The sequence below is a fragment of the Lepisma saccharinum genome, chromosome 1 (genome assembly GCF_977018435.1).
Source record: "Lepisma saccharinum chromosome 1, izLepSacc3.1, whole genome shotgun sequence".
NCBI lineage: Eukaryota > Metazoa > Arthropoda > Insecta > Zygentoma > Lepismatidae > Lepisma > Lepisma saccharinum.
This window is the reverse complement of record NC_139229.1, coordinates 216462763-216472095: the sequence shown is the minus strand read 5'-3', so window position 1 is coordinate 216472095 and position 9333 is coordinate 216462763. Positions and strand designations below refer to the sequence as shown.

The 9333-nt window shown below is 37.5% G+C and overlaps 1 long non-coding RNA gene across 1 annotated transcript; it reads left to right on the top strand.

Moving 5' to 3' along the window:
• The first annotated feature begins 875 nt into the window (after positions 1-875).
• On the top strand, positions 876-3578 carry LOC145991809 (uncharacterized). The gene is made up of 3 exons (XR_014442097.1): positions 876-918; positions 1396-1444; positions 3345-3578. It is a non-coding gene; the product is annotated as an uncharacterized LOC145991809 (long non-coding RNA).
• Positions 3579-9333: the final 5755 nt, after the last annotated feature.

Genomic DNA, 9333 nt, shown 5'->3' with positions numbered 1-9333 from the left:
TGATGCCATTGCCACCATTGATGAGGCTATGCTAGAGCGGACATGGCGCAAAATCGATTTTTGCCTTGACGTCCTTCGTGCAACCAATGGTGCCCATATTGAGGTTTATTAAGTTATGAAAAAAAACTTCAATATATACTGCTACTATGTGATAAATTTAATTTAAATATCTCTTCATGTGTGTTTGGAATAAAAGCTTGAAGTTGTAAAGATACTTTATGGACACCCTGTATATTAAGCAAAATTGATCCATTGTGCGTTAAAGTGTTCTAATCAGTGGTGGCGATTAGGGGGGCGTGGGGTCAGCTGCCCCTTCACGTTTTGCTATTTTTGCCCTTCGTACTAAGGCTAAACCTTGTCTACCAAGAGAAAATAAATTATTATTGCCCCTACCCCAGTACCCCAGTTTAGGCACCCAATCGCCGCCACTTTATCTAATCCATTTTTTCATGAAGATAACAAGTAGCCCCCACATAGTGGTATGGATAAGGAATTTCTAAGTCAGCTGTCGTCTGGTCGAATCCAATGGTATGATATGGATTGTTCTGTCATCCATTTTCAAAATTGGCATAGGGGATTTAAAACACATAAAATTACAAAAATAATTACAGTGTAAAGTACACTTCATTACAAGAGTTGCAATTTACATTTTTTTATAGGATTGTAGATACGAAATTTCACAACACATATCTCACAACAGTTCAGGTATTTTTGCATTTAACAATATCCGGGCGAAGAAATAGTCAAGAGAGGAAGTGATTTCTGGAGAAGAATGAAAGGCCAAGGAGAAACAGCGGTTTCTTTTGGCGGTCAACTTCCTGGCTGAATTGGTATATAAAGAGCCACCCACAATCCACTCACTCATCACTAACTCACTCAACCAATAAAAGAGAATCAAAAATGGCCTTCAAGAACATGGTAAGTGTAAATTTCAAATATACAGTCTACATGCATACATATTTAAATATACAGTATTCTAAGTTGGCTATTTTTAATCCGTGACCATTCAAACACCTCCTGCACTGTATTACACAAGACAGAAATAATTGTTCTGCATAATCGTATATTATGCATTCATTTTTTACCTCAGGCAATCAAAAATTAAATTACACAGAAATGTGATTACATAAGTCGATATTTCAATCATGATTACATTTGCTGTTCACATTTCATATTAAATATTATATATGCTATATTTATATGTGTGGCGGGTGCGTGCGTGTGTGTGTAAATACTCGTGTATATATATATATATATATATATATATATATATATATATATATATATATATATCACAAAGAAAGTAAATATATTTTTAGAAAGAAAAACATATATTTTATTTATTGATAGAGTAAGTATACTAATTTTATAAATACACCCTTTTCTCATTTGCAGATGTCCATCCTCACTGTTGCTCTGATGATGATCGTTGGATCAACCTACGGTGAGTACTGTCTGGTTGCCTTAGCCGAGACCATGGAGGGAAGTGCGCATGCGCCAACCGGACGTGTTCAGTGGCTAAATAGGGGTGATGGCAGTTTGATAGGAAGCGGGTTCCTTGAAAATCGTCTGCTGTAGAAATAGCAATGAAGTTTCAACGTAGCAACATGACCGCCAAAATACATATAGAGATTTTTAAGAATTATATAAGGGTTCGGAACGAAATTAAAGCCATTCATACACTATATCAGCAAATAGAACATATCAGGAAAGTATTCATATCGTCACATTAGTATATAAACTTGTTTGTAAACCAGTAGCTTTATTTTAGACCATTCAATTAAATTGATCTCCTTAGTAAATATTATAAATATTATAGTGTTCACTAATAATAGTATTATTGTATATAGTATTATAATTATAAATGTAGTAACTGAATGGCTTGTGACATTTTTTTAGTATAACGAGGGTCTTTTGTAGAATGTGCAACAGGGGCCAAAACGTCCCAATTTTCTTTATTCCACTTCGAAACTGTGTCTTACGAATTGTAAGAACCATCAGGAATCACAAATACAACACAGCAAGCGAAATACCACAGGGTATTTTGGCGAGTACTTCTCCCTGCTTCCCCTCTCGCGTTTGGAATCGTCCTTTCCAGGTAGTTTCGTCTTCCTTGGCCGGACTGTATAACTTCAGTTGAATGTTGATTGACATTAAAAGGTGATTGCATATTTACAATAATGGAAATCAAATAAGATATCTTCTGGAACATTTTATTCAGAAGAATTTGTGTACTTTTATAAAGTTTCGAGGTATAACTTGTAGAATGGGAAGAGAGTTTACTTCCGTGTTGACTCATAACATATTTTAGAAATGAATTAAGCGAACTACACGTTGACTGCCATGAGACCGAAAAGTGGGTCTCAAGTATCGCCATTCGTGAAGCCGTGATACTCACTTTTGTGTCTCACCTCAGCAATTACTTCAGGCCTCGATACCACTGTATGGGTTCCACTTGTCATTTACTAACATGATCAAATATATTGTTTTGGCTCCAGAATGTTACACTATGTTCATAGCCTGGCCCTAGATAGGAACCGTCGATTACAACAATGGCGTACAAATTGCCGTAACATTGTAGTAATAAACCTAGTGTTCTGTGATTATTTATGATGACTTTATTTTGTTGATTTACAATACAAAAATCGATGCGTTCTTTAATGCATCGTTGTTTGACATTTGTTATATTTCAGGCAAGAATTAAACAAAGAAGGAGAAAAATAAAGGAAGAAGACATTAAGACTATATTCTGTGTTATTGAACGTGCAGATTGCATTTCGTGCAATTGAGGATGCACTTCTGTTTGTATGTTTTCTTGTTCTGTTGACAATTTATGAACAAGAAGCAGTATTGGACGAGCTTGATAGTTCAAGTGACGGAAGTTCGTTATTTGAAGAAACAGAAATTATACTTTTTAATAAAAATGTGAGACACAGGAATGGGTCTCATGGCCCTGTGATCAAAATTCTCTTCTCCAGGCCACGATATCCAAAACTGGGTCTCAAATAACAATTTAATTTTCAACGGTTTTTTGGCTTGTTTTGAAATTTCTTGTGCCTCACAGATCTAATGACACCAACTTGATCCATTTTCACTAATTGTTTTTACTTGGCCCCACGATGTCCTACACACAATATAGCCTTGGCAGTCAACGTGTTTACTTTTCAAAATTGCTCTTGCAGCCATAGCGAATTCTAAAATTAGCAAATTTATCAGTTCTTGTGAATAGGAACAGTTTAAAGAAATTTATATTAGATTTGATAAACTGTGTTCCTTTCTTTACAACGTGAATTCCATTTCTATTGGTGTAAAGATTCGTTCATGATGTTTCTTTTGAATTCTAGCTGTAGGAATCACCGGAGTGAGCAGCCAGAACAACAACAAGATCGCCATCGCCACCCACCCTGTTGTTGGCTACGGTCTTGGAGCTTACGGAGGATACGGTCTTGGAGGCTACGGAGGATATGGTCTTGGAGGATTGGGAGGTTACGGTGCTGGTCTTGGTTACGGTCTTGGTGGTATTGGATATGGTTATTACGGTTAATTTAACTGTCAGTAACATTATGGCTATTTTAAGTCCATAGCACTGAAACAATTGTAAAAATAAAGGATATGAATTTTACAATAAGCGTTGATGTATTCCTTGGGTGACCATACCCTGACCTACTTTCATTTAAATGCAGTTCTTTGCATTTTTTTTCCTTATAAGAAGAGAATATATTAACTTTAACTTTGCATGATGTCCACAGAAATGGTTGAAACTTATTAAAGAGTGACTTTTTGTTTGTGAGTCACATAATTATGTGCTGAAGATAAACCGTATTGTGTGACTGACGAAATGAAGAAAGTAAGTCTTGGAAATAAGCACCTTTTAGTACAGCCTAGCATTTATCTTTTTTAATTGTATACATTTATCCTGTTTTCATTTTCTACCAGTTTCATGGTAGCGAATACAGTGGCGAAGGATAATATTGCTCATGATTGACGTTCTCATTTTTTAAATACGTGGAAGGTATGAGATATTGGATACAAAAAGAAATGCTCATCAAATACTTATTTAATTTAATACGAATATCTTGACTCTTTCACACAAATGTTACTGCTGATTAATCGACGTTGACTGAGTGACAAAATCAATGGTTCCAACAGATAAACGAAGTATTGAAATTACTTTTCGACATTACAACTTACAAAACATATGTAAGTTCTATAAATTTTCTCACAATATGTACGCCTAAAAACCTTTTCAGAAGTAATACTCTCAAATTTATAGAGTTCATCACTGAGCAACTTTCATTTATAATTAGATTAATCAGGACAATTGTATAAGCCAACTTAACCTACCATATCCAAGGAGTATTAATTTTTATTTTTTGTGTAAATTAATAATGTAAATTAGACGTATAAAAGCAGAAACTACTTTAAAAATTACATTTGCGGATTGCGATATCAGTGCAAGAATTTAAATTGATTATATTCAGTGTATAGAATAAACAATTTTCACATTTGAAACTAGAATGAAGACTTGAATATCGGTATGATGACATATTGTTACTAGGGGTTCTTGATGACTGGTATAGGATTGTGCGAGATTTTGAGGACCCTGAGAAAAATCAGTTTACGAACATTTTGAGCACAACATTGCATTTCGTGTCTACTTGAAATGAGAGGGAAGCAGAAGACATTTAGACCCGTTTTATGCAGACGTGTTCTGCGGTCGGCGTTTCCAGGTTCATTATATGCAATCAGCATTTGCTGTTCGTAAGAAAATGATGGTAGTGGGGGTAGTCAAACGGCAACATTGTTGCCAGATCATCTCATTTTGCATAGAGTTGAAGATGGGTTCGTGCGTGTTTGATTTTATGTAGAGAGGTGCAGAGAAGAGCCTGAAAAAAATGGACTATTCTTCCTGTCAACTCTACTAGATTTGCAGATGTTGTAGTTCGTAACCTCAACGGAAACTTAATGCATAAAGAAAGTAATCGAGGTTTATTTAAAGGGGATTTGATTTAACGACTTCGGTTTATACCCAGCTCTTTACTGTTGCATTTGATTAAAAAAAAAACTTCAGGAGGGCTGTAGTCCATCATCTCCCCCAGTTGCCAGTGATTACATGTATAGGGAATTGCACTTGCACCTGAGGCGCTCGACCTAATATGTCGCCAATCACAAAACTGAAAATTGCGACCATATGATAATTTCTCCTACCCTTTTCTGCTCCGAAGTTGGCAGTCGCTTTGACTTCAGGGATTCACTAATTTCTAGAAACTTCTGTGTGTATTGAACTGGCCGTCAACATTATCTGAATATACAAGTATATCTCAATGGACGAGTCAAATAATATATATTTTCACAATTTGCATGTTAAAAGCGCTCAAAGTAAGAATTGCGCGACATTTCAAACACTCTGTTGATAAAAGGATATAAGTGGGGAATATATTACTGTCAACAGGAACTTATTCAAAGTTTCCTTATTTTCTAGAACAACTAAAATTAGAATATGCAAATGCTCGTAACAGCAATAGTTAAGTACGTGGCAGATTACTGAAAACACAATATCCTACAAGATAGGCCTATAGTTTAAAAAAATAAATTAAATAGGGATCTATACATAGATATTTATTAAGCAAGCTGTAATAACAGTCAATCATTGTATTGGGTTATCAGGTATGTTACATACAAGTATTTATCTACTTTAACCGTTTCTGTGTATCGTAAGTTAACGAATTCTGGCTGGTTCCAATGGAGAGAAAGGGAGACTCTTATTATTACAAGATAAGAAAATGATATTACAGTCCCTACCAAAAGTTTAAAACCACCTTGCCATGTGTTTTTCAGACAAACAGAAAGAGTACATACGCGAGTGCTTTTCATGAAATAAACACTTTAATACAAAATTGGAATTATTATGTAATGTTATTGAAAGGTACATTGAATTTGAATTAAAAATTTTGGGTGCGTCAGCACTGAGGCTATTTTGCACCCGTCACACTATACGGGGTCCAACTCCTTATCATAACAAAAATTAAAGCGTGTCTGAAAACTAAAATTTCCTTACTTTGGTTAAAAGTTGAGGCTAGAAAGGGCGCTCATCACAAATAAGGACAAAACACAGGACGACACAAAATTTTACTGGTAATGGGGCCAGTCGCCAGAGCCTCGTTAGTCCAATCCAGAGTGTACTACGTGGAAGTGACTTTGACTATTGGGTGCACTACGTAGAAGGAGCACCCCTTACACCTCTGAAAGGTACATCAAGATCAAGATCAAGATCAAGAAAGTGTAAGGGCATATTAATGCACTTATTACTAATAGATGCAACTAAAGGTACAATTTGTAAAATCATTAAATCTGAACTTTGAAAATATACTTGGAAACAAACATTTCTCCTGAAATTAGATGAATGAAGTGTGAAATTTTAATAGTCAATATGTCCATCTTTAAGTTTCAAGCACATTTGCACACGTTTTCTCATGCTGCGAGCCAATTTCTGGCATTCTTGGGGCGTAATCTCATTCCGTACTTCGGAGATCTGTTCACGAAGTTCCTGGACATTCCTTGGCTGGCGTCTGGCTACACGAAGACCAATGGTATTCCATACGTTTTATATAGGATTCAGGTCCGGACTTAGTGCTGGCCAAGGCGACAATGGGATTTCCCTCGCTCGAATCCAAGCCATTGTTGCTGCTTACGTGTGACAAGTCGCGTTGTCCTGCTGGAAGACGAAGTACCCGTTGTGGAGCTTCTGGGCGGACGGCAGCATGTTATCGTTCATTGTTTCGATGTATTCTCGTGAATCCATGGAGCCAGGAATGAATCTCAAAATCCCGGTCCCTGCAGTACACATGCATCCCCAGATCATGAATGATTGCCCCCCCCCCCCCCTGAACAGCTTGCACGAGACATTCGGGGAGAAGTTTCTCGGTTGCTGTCTTCCGAACTCTCACTTTTCGGGAGTTGTACAGCACAAATCTCGATTCATCACTGAAAAGAACCTTACCCCAACGTTCCATGGACCCACGTCTTTTATTTTTGCACCACTTCACACGATTTCTGTTATGTACATTGTTGAGCAATGGCTTTTTGAGAGGAGCGTAAGACGCAAGTCCACATTCCCCCAGACGAAACGAAATGGTCATCTTTGAGACCCTTTTATTAGTGGAATCTTCAAATTCCACAATTGTCGCTGGATGAGGGTCTTTACGGTTATTCTTTGCCACTCTCGCGATAATCCGGTCCTCGCGTACAGACGTTACCCTGGGGCGGCCGCAGCGTAGTTTGTCAACCACTGTACCTTGCTGCTTGAATTTGTTTTAAGCAGCCACAGGTTTTACTCACATTCAATGGGACTGCATTTTCTCTGAGACCTATTGCATCTGTACATATCAATTATTTGCCATTTCACGGCCAAGGGCACAGATCCTATGAGGCCAGGAGGCCGGGCCAACCCACGTCATTACTCTTTCAAAGGTGTATTTACTTATTTTGTCAAAACACATGTAATGCAATGGAAAAGCTTGGAATTTTCATTTATGATAATTACAAAAAAATTCTAACCCTGTCCAGTATACAAACTTTCCACGGAGTGAGGCACATTTGCTGGGGCATCTTCTCTTTACATTCCGTCGTACGGTCGTATATGCGGGAAGCCTAATCTTACGAGTACTGTACGTATGCTTATAACGTGCTCCTGAGGCCGGCCTCGCGTTGTTACCCACTAGGACGAACAGAATATCAGCAACACTGCATTTCCGCCAGGGTTGGAAATTTGTGGTGTACCGGCATTTTTTGTAAACATTAGCCTGTGTTCGTGCAGAGATATTTCTATTTCATTGTACATTCTCCATATTTTGTACGAAACTTAGGTTTTCCTTCCTTTCATCGACAAGTGTAAGTGAAATTGAAAATTACGGAGTAGTGTAGTTCTGACTTCGTTTTCTGGTCAGAGTGATGATGGTCTTGTCGATTCACCCAACACCGTAGCGTAAACAGAAAGTCTAAAGAACTTATAGGTGTAAAGTAAGTCTTCATACCAAATAATGTAAATTAAAATGCTAGCTACGCCTTATATATACACAAAGTAGTTTTACTTTCACTGGAAATAGAATAATTCATTTTTATCGTGAACGGGGATTCCCTCGTTCGTTCCCTCTCTGTGAAAACTTGCCTCCTGCTCAGGACGCTACAAGGAAGAGTGGCTCGGAGCGCGAGGTTCGTGGCGGTAGAGCTTTGTTTGTGATTCGTGTGTTGTGCAGCGATCAGATTTACGCAAGAAGTGCCGGACTGAAATGCAAGAACAATCGAGTTCTTAATTCAGTGAAGATGTAATCATCGGTAAGCTAGGACCCACTTTTGGTCTTTCATGTTTCCTTCTTATAACAATCATTTCTAAAATGTTTTCAACTATATTTTCCTTTGCAAGTAGCAGTGGCAAGTGACAGCAAAATATTTAAAAAAATTCAAAGTTGTTGAAACGTTATTTAATGCGTTAACACTGTCGTTGAATAAATATTACAAGCAGACATTTTTTTTATGCAGCCGACACAAGCGAAGAGGTAGGCAGTTTCGTTTACCCTGAAGGGATAACAAGAGAGTACAATACAAGGGAAGACCTTTTTTGGGTTTAGGACAAAGAGTTTTGTGTTATGGGGTTATTGCGCGGGCCATGTCTGTTTCAGGTCTGGCGGGACAGGCCAGTGTTGTCACATTGGATTGGTAGAAAAGAGCTGAATTGCGCCTAAAAATTGGGATTCTATTCTCAGCAACTACATTTATTATAACCTGTTTATATGTTACATAGTAAGCTGTCGTGTTGCCGGGTCCCAAACAAAGATCCTATGTTCTATTATCACGTAAAGGTGTCTACTAACACAAGGGGTAGAACAAACTAGGATGCGAAGTATACACACTGAATGAGAGAGGTCACCTTTCCTTATGTTATTTCTTGAAAGCCGCGTGGTGATCATCCTAACACGTTACGAAGCCAGGTGACCTAATTGTGGTCATGTCAATGTTTCCTGATCATCTTTAATTTATTCTCCATACATTCTCATCGTCACGATTTGCAGAGAGCAGAACAAATGAGACGAAAATATTCAAAATTTAAATTATGTTTACTTGCACATACAGGTGTTAGAAATTCATTTATCTAGAAAGCCAAGACTGGAATTAACTACAATCATTCCTTTAGTTAGACAACAGATAACAATGATGTTTTAATCGGTGCGAGGAAGTCTTGCTAAAAAAAACTAAGTTGGCAGCAGTAGAACGTACCAAACTGACAGTCGCTGAAAGTGCGGAATTCTGTCGTCTGCTCACGGCACAAACGTCAGA